Genomic DNA, 14,129 nt, shown 5'->3' with positions numbered 1-14,129 from the left:
ACAGTTAAAAAAAAAATTGTAAAAAAATGTTACAGATTGATCTGTTGTAAGACCTGTAGTAAAAATTCATCATTAATTAAAATAACATAATTTTTGTTTAACAAAACATTTCTTAAATTTTTTTTGTCTGTCTGTTAGCATTTACAAGATACCCGGCGAAACCCCTCGTTAAAGCAAACAAAGGTTCAACATTTCAAATTCACGTACAAGAAATGCAGTTAAACAGGTGGTCCAAGTAAAGTTAAATATTTAATATATCAACAAAACAAATAAATCACAAATCACAGGAAGAAAAAAATTATAAAACAATGTCATCAATATTCTCTCTTTTTCTTCCTCTTTCCTGTTTAGCCTCCGGTAACTATCGTTTAGATAATACTTCAGAGGATGAATGAGGATGATATTGTATGAGTGTAAATGAAGTGTAGTCTTGTACATTCTCAGTTCGACTATTCCTGAGATGTGTGGTTAATTGAAACCCAACCACCAAAGAACACCGGTATCCATGATCTAGTATTCAAATCCGTGTAAAAACAACTGGCTTTACTAGGACCTGAACGCTGGAACTCTCGGCTTCCAAATCAGCTGATTTGGGAAGACGAGTTCACCACTAGACCAACCCGGTGGGTCAATGTCATCAATACTAATATACGATAACAACACTATAGATAAAACTAATATTTTTCGATAAATAGAAATAGCTATAGTTCGTTAATTATCAAAGTGACGTTCACTATACACTGACAGGGTCATCCTGTGTTCCCATTTCTAGGTAGACTCCTTCACCAGGTTACTTTTCCGGTTACATCTCCTAGGTCCAACACATCGAAACGTTTCAGTCGCCTGATGTCATCGCTATATCCAATCGATTTACTGCCAAATTATTTTTCATTTTTATCCAACCTCTGTTTGTTTTTTGTTATTTTTTAAATAAATTAATATATATTCTCCTAAATATCCGTGATAAAAAAATGAAAAACTTACTTACACCTTTTTTTTTGTCTTCAATCTTTTGACTGGCTTGATAAAGCTCTCCACGATTTCCTATCTAGTGCTAGTCGTTTCATTTCGGTATACCCCTATATCCTACATCCCCAACAATTTGTTTTACATATTCCAAACGCTGCCTGCCTACAGAATTTTTTCCTTTTACCTGTCCCTCTAATATTAAAGCGGCTATTCCAGGATGCCTTAATATGTGGCCTATAAGTCTGTCTTCTTTTAACTATATTTTTCCACATACTTCTATCTTCATCGATTTACCGCAACACCTTTTCATTTGTCACTTTATCCACCCATAATTTGTCACTTCCACCCTAATGTACATAAAAAAAAAAGAATTATAAAAAAGAAAACTTTTTGGTCGATGGTATAAATCATATCGTTTCATTTAAACTTACTCAGAATGAAGAGAATATTCATTTTTTATCATAGAAACAATTTTTATCGTAGGTTTATCGATGTTATTATATTATGGTAAATTAAAAAGTATATTTGAGCTGAATTATCATATTCATGAATTATCATGAGTAAATGTTCGAAGAGAATAAATCAACTAGACCAGATTAATATTAATATAATAAAGAAATGATTTTAACAGAATTCAGTTTGATTTTTTAATATATAAAACAAATGTAAGTAAAAACGTTTTCATCTAAAAATACTGTAAAGCTAAAAAACAAGTTTGAATTTTAGAAAACTGTTCCACAAACACAGAGATCCTAAGTAAAACATTGTTCTTTTTCTTTTTTTAAAATGTTTGTAAAGAATTCTTATATACGTTGGAACAACTGTAATACGACAGTTTACTTAATGATATTTGTTTTAGAGTACTACAGATAAAACCTATATTATGTCAAAATAAGTTCAAAACATCAATTTTACAAGGATTAAATGATTAATTCAATTCAGTAAGTTGTGATAAACAGTTTATAAATTTCATGTCACTAAATTATTTCTAGATCTAATATATCTTCATTTATACGATGCAGATAAAATATTATTTATCCAATTAAAAAACAGACCGCTTCAAATAGAACTATAGAATTACGTACATATCTCTATTAAAATTATTTGTATTTGAATAGAACTTGTAACCGATTTAAATATCAATCAATAATCTATCAATGTTGAATTCATCGATGATGGAAAATCCGAGCTACTTCAAACCACTAAAAGACAATTACTGTTTGAGCTGGTAATCAATCATTGATTTTCATACACATTGCGGTCTAATAAACGGTGCTTGTACACGAGTTAGCGGTTTGAGATGAGAGATGAACTGTTTCTATATTATAATGAACATAATCTGCCATGAAGGAACAGTTATAAAGAATAAAAGAAAAATTATTGAATTATTATTAGAAATGAATACAAAGAATGAGTTAATGGAATAACGGTTATTGAAATAAAAATGTAAATAAAGACGTTTAAGAACCTATCAAGAAAACTATTCAACTTTTTTTCTAAAGGAGAGGATACCATATCAGGAATTAATTTTAGAGTTAGAAATAAGAAAAAAATTATCTAAGGATAGTTATAGAATAGTTATCGAGTTACTGCTAGCAAAATATTTCGCCCTGATGTCAGCTTCATGGTTAAAGTGAAATTATATAGAATTTCTTGTGACCCAAATCCAAGAGGAAAATTTTGTAAGATTCTTGATCTAACAAAATAATTAAAATAAATTCTAGAAGATGTAAACTTTTAGTAATTTCCGAGACAACTTTTGTAAAGCAAAAAACTTGTAGTCTAAAGATATATTAGATTTGTCTTTATTGTCAACAAATTAATATTCTAGAAAAAAAATATCTTTATAAGTTAACTTATATCATTTACTGTTATGTCATTTAAAAATAACTATTAAAATTATATCTAACTATAATAAAATCTATGATATTGTTACAAAAATTACAAATTACTATAATGACAATTTATATGTTACAAAAATTACAAATTACTATAATGACAATTTATATTTATATGGAACATTAAATATTTTACAGATATTCATTAAAGCAGTGATTCCCAAACTGTGCACCGCAGCGCCCTGTGGAGCCGCGGCCTCTTCACAGGGGCGTAGTGAAATATTGTAAAAGCTTCATAATTAATTGAACCAAGACATTTATAATTATTAATTTAATGTTAGTAAAGTAAAAAAAAAGTTAAATAATGAAGATACACGAGTTTTATTTATTTTTATCTCTTACTTACGAGTAGTCAAACTTTTACTAAGGGTAGGCGCCATTGAAAGATTTTATTTGGAAAAAGGGGCCGAGAATCCGAAAATTTTGGGAACCACTGCATTAAAGAAAAAAGAAATTAGTGATTTTACTTCATTATACTTCTGTTGCTATGGTGACAGAAATATAATGAAATAAAATGATTAATTTTTGTTTCTTTAATTAATATCTTTAATTCACAATTTCACTCCCAAAAATCAATTTCATCGAGGGCTAAGGCCTCGATTTATGGCTTAACACTTTTCCCGGGATAACACAAATTTATCCTGAAAACTTTAAAGCAATTGGTCGGTTGGTTCTCGCGTGATTCTGTTGCAAACAAACAAACGTTCGTATTTATATATAATTTTTATATTTTCTTTATAAATTACTTGAAAAAAATTGTGTATTTGTTTCCTTAACTCTATATTACACATAAAAGACAAGCCGATATATTCCAGCCTATAAATAAATAAAAAATAAACATTTGTAACCTATGAATTGTATTAGAAGTAAATAAAAAACTTAAAAAAATTAATGATTTTTACTATGAAAAAATATTATCAATTAAACAGGTTTTTAAAAGAAAAGTGGGAAATTACAAACACAATAAAGTCACTGCTATTATAAAAAAAATCAATGTGTGGTAGAAATAGATTTTATTAACATATTAAGATACGAGCGGTGTCAAAATGATAAAGGTAGACATAATTGAAATTAACAGCAACTTTGATAAACTATTAAAATGAATAAATTTCCTGTGTACATCTATTATCTACAGATATGTTTTATATATGTATATGAATTAAACAGATTATAAGTACGTACTTAAAGTACGCAAAAATAAACCATCAAAACAAGAGATAAAAATAACTAAATTCACTGCAGTTTGTTTATAACAATCGACATAACGGTATAATTTGCCTCTAATTTATCTGTTTACAAAACAGCGGAAGACAAAATTATAAGTTATAAAATTCAAATAAATAAAAGACGGAAGAGGCTAATCTGTTAGCAACTTAATATATTAAATAAATTAGTTTATTATATTAGATTAGAAGTAATGCTTCTAGGTCAAAATATTTTTAAAAAGGATAAGAAACGGGAAAAGGAGGCGTTATTCTGAGAAAAGACATGAATCATTACCGATGATTATAGAATGAGATAAAATTTTAAATATTTTTATTGCTGATTCAGACAGAAAGAAATATAGAAAAGATGATGAAAAAAAAGAAAGATAAGATAAAAGATTAGTTGACAATATAATTCGATGTACTAATAAAAAAAACCTCTTAAAATAATTTAGTCAAAGAATGCAGTATAAATTATGCCTACGACCATTTGAATACATCCTGGATTGTACTAAATACAGCCTTGTATTTTTATTACTGAAAATTGACAAGAGGAAATTTACAAGGATGTCAAGACAATTAGCTAAAAAGAAAGACGGAGAAACTATGGGAAATTAAATTGCTTTTTAATTAAGCATTACAAAATAAAAAACTTATTAAATTTTAATATTGCTGTTTTAATTGTTCTTTTTATTTATTTTTTAATATTATCATTAAAAAAAAATAAAATTATTTCAATAAATTTATTACAAAAAAAAATTATGTAATTTATAAAAAGAGATAAGCGTAACAAAAAAGCTGACAACGCAGTTTTAGGCCTTTTTTTGTTTCTGATACATAGCTTACACATACATACACACAAACAATATAAAATATTTCTCATTTTATTTAAATAAAATATTTTTTCGTATATTTAATTCAATGATTCTAAATAAAATACGCGTGCATATCGTATTTAATTTGTGCGGGTGTGGCATTACTAGCAGCGACGGTCGGAAATAATTTAAATAAAGCAATTTCACAACAACGTAAATAGAACAAATTTCGCTTGTACGCAGCTGGTGTACAGCTGGTGTAGCCGCGAGGCTCAACGCACCAGGTACCAAGTCGACCGGGCGATCGAATTCGAAACCCAGCCAGCCAGAGTTAGTTTTTTACACTTCAAAAATTATTCATTTATTTAATTCTACCGCCAACCTGTGTCGTCACAACATAACAGACGGCTACAACATTGTTTGGGATGGGGTTGTGAATATGTAATTTTTAAGCATTTTTGATTGTTAACCAATGTGCCTAACATAAATATGACCTTAATTAGGCGAAATTTCGAGATACTGAGGTTGACCTTGCTGTATAGCCTCACACCTTGGATCTTTTTAGTTGAAAATTTTATGGCATCGAAGTAATCTGCCCATTGAAGTAATCTGCCCAAGTTTGGTCAAAATCGGTGAAGTAGTTCTGGAGATATAAGGTGATTTCGAGGCCAACAACACCAAACACACACACAAAGAACATTAACTAAGGGATTCGAGACCCAGTCAGACCGAGTTTACTTTTTTACAGTTTAAATATTATTCATTTATTTAATTCTATCGCTCATCTGTGACATCAGAACATAGCAGACGACCGACTACAAGAGCATTTTTTGGGGTGGAAGTGCGATTTTTTAGAAAATTGTTTATGCAAATATTGTTATTTTTTAATTTTTAATAAATGTGTCGGAAAAATATGACTTTAACAAGGCGAAATCTCGAGATACTGAGGGGTGATCTTGCTCTACAACGTCACCCCCTTGACCTTTTAAGTTGAAAATTTAATGGCATCAATGCCCCATATACATAAGTAATCTGACCAAGTTTGATCAAAATAGTCCCTATAGTTCTGGAGATATAACGTGATTTAGAGGCCAACACCGAACAAACGTACACACAAACATTAACATCCGGAAAATTACCATCAGATTTTTTGGACTTTTTGAGTTCCTTAGGTGTCAAAACGTCAAGATCCGGTGAAAACCGCATATCCTCAAATTGGACCGATTACAATACCTTCCCTTCTAAAGCTACAGCTCTGCTACAGCGCTAAATATCTAGAGGAGAAATTAAAAAATCTATTTTTATGTACTTTGGAATAATGAAAATCTATTTAAGAAACCTGGTAATGCAAAAATGAGATAACGTATATTATTATTAGATTAAAAAATGAAATGGAAAACATGAAATCCAACGAACGATTTTGTTACTTAGGAGGATTTTAAAAACCGCCTGGACAGATTATCTGGGAATGCTGTAAACTCAAAAATGAGATTACTAGATCGAAAATTAATAAAATAGAAATGGTTTGAACTAATATTAATATGAATTACTATCTGATCTTTAAAAGTGAGATACAATTTGTAATATTTAATTAAATTCCAGTTTTTTCTTTTATTTTACGAAGGTGGAGATACGATCATTCCTTGGAATGATCATATAACTCATCTTGGTATGCTAAAAAGGTTTACTGAATATACGAGGGATATCTCATAAGAAAAGACCGCTGGGAAATTTTTCTCCTTAAGTTTGGAAAACCTGTGTCCTTTATGGCACGCTAGAAATCTACATACTGCATTATTGTCTGTTAAGTGTCGCATTGTAGTATCATTGATTACATGTGAGTTACTACGTTATGAAATGATTAGAAAATCGATGTTGCCGCCGACTATGAAATACATGGTTATACGTTTTTTAAACTATCAAAACGTTAAGCTGGCTGAAATTCATAGGCAGCTGGTTACTGTGTACGATGATAATGTAATGAATGAAAGAAACGTCCGAAAATGGTGTGAATGGTTTAGAAATAACAGAATTAATGTGCACTATGAAGAACGTTCGGCGAGGCCCTCGATAATCACAGAAGACTTGTTGAAACGCGTCGATGATGAAATCAGAAAAGATCGTCGCTCAACGATTTCCGACCTGACCCTTCTTTTTCCTGATATTTCAAGAGCTGTTATCGGTTGCATTGTTCACGACCATTTAGGCATCAGAAAGGGTTGTGCATGTCGGGAGCTCCACGTTTTAACGGAACGTCACAAAAAAATCCGAATTGAATCTGCTTTGGAATTTTTGATGCGGTACACAGAAAAAGGAGATGAGTTCCGTAATTTGATTGTTACCGGCGATGAAACGTGGATTTTGTATTGAACGCCAGAGAGAAAACGGCAGTCAAGTGAATGACGTCATCCTCGATCACCAACCAGACCGACAAAAGTTATTTGGACGCCAACTGATGGCCACAGTCTTATGGGATCGGTTTGGCATACTACTGACTGATTTCATGTCTCGTGGAACGAGTATAAATGCAGAAGTCTATTGAGAAATTCTTCGTAAGTTTCGGCGCGCCATTCAAAATCGGTGACGTGGGCGGCTGACCGACGGCGTCGTCCTGCTCTACGATAAGCTGATCCATATGCTGGAGGTTATGATATTTGATTTTCGTAATATTAATTTAAAAAATCGTAACTGCTGTTTCGGTACGAACAGAGTAGATTCTATTCGTTACACCTGAGGAAGTACCAGAACATTGTTGTGATTATTTAATTAAGTATTGTAAAAATCAAATAACGTATTTTGTTTTATTTTCTTTTTTTAATGATGGATTTTCATCGAGTAACGACTTTATCCGATTACATAAATAACGATAACGATTACATAAATTGTTATTATCTGATAAAACAAAAAATTATAAGGAAAAAAGAATACTTACAGAAAAATATCTAAGTTTACAACCACAAATAAAATGAATACTATGAAAACATCGAAAGCGTTGAACTAGAAATGAGCGTTTGAAAAGTACAGCTGAAGATTAAGTGTCTCTAGAATAGACCTACCCACGTTAAGTCAATGTCAGTACATAAAATAAGGTGAAATATTATACAGCACTAAATGTATTATAGTCTGGGAATCGGTCACATAAGCAACTCTACCAATGTGACCTTCGAAATCTTATGCAGCTGAACAGTTTAGCATGGTACAGGACAATTGAATTATTGACATATTCAAACGCATTTTGCCTTACCAGGTCATAAAAAATAAACAGTTTCTTAAGCAATTACTTTACAACAATACTAACAGAATAGTCTAATGGAAAAAAAATGTTGTAAATATTTTCTAATTCAAATGGTATTTTTTTTGTTTAATAATTTAAAAAAGTAAATCTCAAACCTTCGGTTCATGTTTAACAACAAAATTCAACACCATACAAACAATTTACTTCAAAAAAGCACTTTAACATTTTAAATCACGATTACACTAACTAATAAAGATTAATTTACTAAAGTCGGTTTTTCATATTTTGACAAAGTTTTCCTTTATCACAAACTTAAGGATTAATTTATAAAATAATTTACACATATCGAAATTAACGTTTCAAAAACAGTAAATTCGACAAAAAGCGGTTGGAAATTAATCAATCGGCGTCTTTATTTCAATTTCTCTATTATCACTTTGAGAAAGAATTTTTTTGGTTTCCTTATAGATATCAGATAATTATTACAGATTTAATGTAAAAATTCTATTAAGGCAAATACTAGATTATATACTATATTATAACAAATTAAATGAATTTTCGATTATCCCAAACACCAGCTTATTCCTATATCATATTTACTGGAATAAAAATTGTAGAACATACACAAGAGATTTTATAAACCGCTAGATCCTAAAAGTAAACTACTATATTATTCTGTATATAACAAACAAATATAGAATTTTTTTTTTACTACTTAAGTTAAGAGCTTGTTTAAATCATCCACTTGCATTTCATCCAATTCCAGGATTTTAGGAAGTTATTTCTTTAGAAAGCATTTATTATAGTTACTAAGCTTTAAATGTTTGATCAGTAAAATATAGCTGATTCCGTTTGGAATAAAAGTTATTTACATCTCCTGAGGAATTTTGTACGGGTTATAAAAATCTGCTGCCTGAAGAAGGTCTTGAACTATCTTTTGGATGGAGTTGTTAATCTCGTGATTAAATACAATGTTTAATTTGTCTTTTCTTAACTTCCACTAATTTCCCTTATCGTGATTCCTTTTTATTTATTTCTGGTTTGTTGATCAATTAGACGGACTGGTCCGTGTTAAGTATTCCAGGATTTAAAGAGTAAAAAATTACCTACTTAGCCTGTGTACCTACTTAAAGACTATTTTTTCAGTTCAATACACTTATTATGTAATAATAAGTCATTATTACAGCTGAAATGTCAATCCGATAAAATTGGGCTTCTAAATCCCACGTAAAACAAAGATACCTTTGTATTTATCTAAAGATACTTGTTTTCCAATAGATGTATATGGTTTCAGTTTTCTCGCAGCTTCTATCTGCAGGTTTAATTATGATAAGATATTATCTACCAAAAGTATATATTTTTTTAATTACTTAAAGTGATCAATACATTTTACTCTCTACAAAATGGATATTTTTCATATAATTGTATCTTAAGATAAGTATCAGCGGTATACAATTGACGAAAACTAAAGCACATTAATCAGTTTTATGGAGGTATAAAAAAAAAAGAATACAAATTTTAATAATATAGAAAATTATAATAGTTCTTTTTAACTAATTTTGTTTTTTTTTTGTTACCAATTTTTCAGCTAGTGCCGGGTCTGGGTGTGTGTGTGTACATAGGCAAATGCAATTACTGCTACCAAAGACGGTAGCAGTACACACGATTGTACCGAACATGCTACCTGGAGTCGACAAATTCAGGGATGTGTCAGGATATATAACAACGATACTACAGCAAAAAGGCAGTGATGACGAGGTAGCGAGGGGGTGATAGAAAGTCTCCTGTAGAGTCGTCGTTCGTCCGGGCTTGCCAGGATGGATGACGACGATGAGACATAAGGACTCCATTGCCCTCGAACTGTTAAAACCGAGCCCGGCCGGGGCTCCCTCGGGGACTCGGTTAGAGGCAGGCAGCTGTTAAAAAGGACTTAGACCCGGTGTGGGGCCCCTTTGTGGGATACTCACATTGGAGGCATTGGCGTCAAGACCGAGTACCAGTCCCTACGGCGGGTTCAGGAACGACATAGTCGGGCCTGGATACCTTGGCCTAGAAGTTAGAGGCAGGCACTGAAACGATCTATTACAATGAACAATCCCCTTCCCTTTCTTTCTTTTTCCTGTTTAGCCCCCGGTAACTACCGTTTAGATAATTCTTCAGAGGATGAATGAGGATGATATGTATGAGTGTAAATGAAGTGTAGTCTTGTACATTCTCAGTTCGACCGTTCCTGAGATGTGTGGTTGGTTAATTGAAACCCAACCACCAAAGAACACCGGTATCCACGATCTAGTATTCAAATCCGTGTAAAAATAACTGGCTTTACTAGGACTTGAACGCTGTAACTCTCGACTTCCAAATCAGCTGATTTGGGAAGACGCGTTAACCACTAGACCAACCCGGTGGGTTAATGAACAATCCCCTAGACTGTGCTATACTTCACGGTGAATCCAGCCCAGAGGGTAGGGAAAGAAACTACAAAAAAAATAATTACTGCTACCGGCTTGCCAGGCCTGACGTAGCTGTAGATGTAGTACAATGTAAGTGAAAATGTACCGATAAAAATGTAGTCTAGAAGAGACTCAAGTTGACTACCCCTGAGACGTGTGGTTGGTTGAAATCCAACTAACGAAGAACACCACAGTTTAGCATTCAAATCCATATAAAAGAGCAACTGCCTTTACAAGGACTCTAGCATTTTTATTATTTTTCTTTAATCTAATCTAAAATAAGATATTCCAGATTCTAAGAGAAATTTTATACATTTTTTCCTTGCCAATTCTATTTATTATTTTTTTAAACTAGTTTAATCGATAATTAATAAATAACTCAGATTGTCATTAATATTAATACACCGTACCATACATGTATATACACACACTACCCGGTCAGGGTCACCCGCTGTGTTCGTTATTCTCACGGTTGTGAGAAAAATATTGATAAAGAACAGTTAAAGCCTGAAAAGCTCTCTTTTCTCCAAGGTTTCCCTCGTTCCTGACATAAAAGCTTCTGCTCTAGACCAGCATATTCCTTTTGGTTCCTGTTTCCATTACCTTAGAACACCGTACATCTCAGTAAGAGATAAAGATAGAAAGCTGGAAATCGGATATATTATAAAACGCATAGTTTATTATTTTCACGTCGAAAAATGAAATCGAATAAGGTATTAGGTCGTCGTACAAGTGAAGAAATTCACAACTTCACCCGTAAAGGGGCTAAAACCTCAAACTATGGCTTGAAATCTTCCATGGGATAACAAACACCATTGTATTCTGCAAATATGAAAGCAATTTGTCATTTGATTCTTGCTTGATACTATTGCAAACAGACAGAACCGCTGTAAACTTTGGCATTTAAATATTAGATATATTTTCTTTTATGTAAATAAATAAATTTTTTATTTGTTAGGAATAAACATATTTTTCGAAATGAGAAAGGATAGTCATATAAAAATTTCCCAAAACTTACTTATTTCCTTTATCAGAATTATAAATTACCAGATCAGATAGATTACAGCTATACGTACCTGAAACAAGGAAAAAATACAGATTACTAATAAATAACAAAAGATAAATAAAATAAAAAATGATAGAATAATATACAGGCTAAAAATAAATATATAATGGGTGTATTTCAATAGATATATAAATACATTTTTTATTTTTAACCTCCGGAGCCACCGTTAGTATTCCTTCAGAGGATGAGACAATAGCGTGTGAAAATGCTATCCCTTACCGGGATTCGAACCTGGGACCTCTGGATGAAAGGCCGAGACGCTACCACTCGCGCCACAGAAGCCGGAAAAAAAATTAACCGCCCGAACAGGGATTTGAACCCTGGACCCTTAGGTTAAAAGCATAATGCTCTACTGACTGAGCTATCCGGGCTCGTTGTATCCCAGTATATACCATAACCAAACTCCACTCAAGAAACGCCACTCTTCGCCACGATGCGAGACTACAAACCGTATCCGAGGTGGTGGTGGCGCAGGCGCGCAGACTGTTCGGGAGAGCGGCCGTGTCCGAACACGGCCATCTCCGAGACATTTGCCGAGAGGACCCTACGACACAGGGTGTAAGAAAACGGCCTCATGCCGTATTAGACGAACCACCGTGAAGAGGCGGTACGGGAGTCCAAAAATGACAAACAGGCTTAGGAGCCTCTATATCGCGTAACGTATATGGAAACCGCGCGAAAATTCCGGCCGCGAAAGTGACCGTTTTCACAATTAAATTTTGTCAAAACTATAAAAAACCCATACAACACCCCACACCGTCTCACGAAGAGGCTACAAACGGTACGTATATATATTTATATATATATATATATATATATATATATATAAATTTTTTTTAGCGGACTTCAGTGGACGGACTGAAGGGGAATCACGCCGGTAGTTCAAGGCTCAAAAGCTTAGTCTCCCACGGTCAGACCCAGTAAATAATTTTCACGCTGGTCCATACGGATAGGAACGCAAGTCACCAAATCTGTCCATAAATAAAACTTAAAATTTATATGTGTTACTAAATAACCCATGAAACCTGCCCGATAGTAGAAAGATACAGCAGCAAGGGACATTGTCCAGGCTCTGCAATTTGTAGGGAGAAATACTGAAACTCCCGCCATTCTTGCGTTCCGTTCCGTATAAAAGTAACTAACTACCTATGAACCTTAAAACTTTCGATTTCGAAACCAGCTGATTTTTGATGACGAGTTAACAACTAGACTTGATCGCTAATAATATTCTGAGTCACTAAAATGCATGTGATATAAAATTTTCCCTTTTCCATACACCACACCGGTTAAATGCAGATTAAACATGATTGCTTCAAAAATATACAACTTAACTCTGAAGTAAGCCTCAGAAGCTTTATATGTATCACACTCCTAATATAAAATGGAGCAAGTTTACGAGTATATAAATCAAAAAAATAATTTTCCTATCCATTTTAAAATAACAAATAATAAAAAATTTATTACCTAAACAGGGGAAATAATTAATTTTTAATAATTATTTCAAATTTATTTTTTTTAAATTAATTTTTTTTTATAACACGTAAATTTTTAACAAAATTAAAATTTTTACGATCTAAAGATCCTAAACAAAATTATATATGAAAATAATAAAGTTTTCTAGTAGGCTTAAGTTATATATTTTCTTTGAGAGAATAATTGTTAAACGAGAGAAAAATAGTTGACTAAGCCGAGATGAGACACTTAAATTATAAATTCTCGTTTTCATTTCATTGAAAGGGTGGCAGATATAAGAAGTGGATGTGGTTTCACCACATCCACTTTTATATTATTGAATTACAATATCTAATATGTAGTTAGGAACAACTTACAGGACACCTTATAACGATGTTTTGAGGCAAATAGTTTAATATTAAATAGTTTGTTGATCGAGAGTAATTTTTATTGTTATTATTTTTTAAATAAGTTTAACTTCAGAATTAGAATAAACCCTACGTAACCTCTTCTGGTTAATATAATTTGTAAACAATTAAGTACATTTTGAAACAAAATACAAATTTAAACAAGTTTTTAATTAAATAAAAACTGTTGAAATTTATTTATTTTAAAATTGTTAAAAGCTTAACATATTACAGATAAAACAATAAAACAAAATACTCATGAATTAATTAAAATGAAATTGTTTTTTTTTTAAATTATTTTTGATTATTATATGAGATTATTTATTTAAGTTATTACTTATTCGTAAAACATATGTATTATTTATTTGTATTAAATACGTAGATATTTAAAGAACATGAAAGAGTATTAAATTAAATGATGTAAATAAAAAAAAGGCAAATGGTGTATCGTATAATGCAATGAGTGACCAACTATTTATCGATTCCTTTTAGTTCGATACGTTATTCTGTGCTACATATATAGAGAACTGAGCAGATCAAAAGAGAACAATGTTCAATGAAGCATAGAGTTTTAATTGGATGGAAAGATCAGTTAAAAAGAATATATACATACATATATATATATATATATA

General features: G+C 31.7%; 1 protein-coding gene and 1 non-coding gene across 2 annotated transcripts in view; both read right to left on the bottom strand.

Moving 5' to 3' along the window:
* The window catches only part of LOC142327746 (beta-1,4-glucuronyltransferase 1), a 619,540-nt gene that overhangs the window by 410,842 nt on the left and 194,569 nt on the right, over positions 1–14,129 (bottom strand). The gene's annotated exons all lie outside the window — the stretch shown is intronic.
* Positions 11,937–12,009, bottom strand: TRNAK-UUU (transfer RNA lysine (anticodon UUU)). The gene has a single exon. It is a non-coding gene; the product is annotated as a tRNA-Lys (tRNA).

This window comes from Lycorma delicatula, chromosome 7 (assembly GCF_047948215.1).
Source record: "Lycorma delicatula isolate Av1 chromosome 7, ASM4794821v1, whole genome shotgun sequence".
Classification (NCBI taxonomy): domain Eukaryota; kingdom Metazoa; phylum Arthropoda; class Insecta; order Hemiptera; family Fulgoridae; genus Lycorma; species Lycorma delicatula.
Note: the sequence above shows the minus strand (reverse complement) of the source record. Positions and strands in the feature narration are given on the sequence as shown.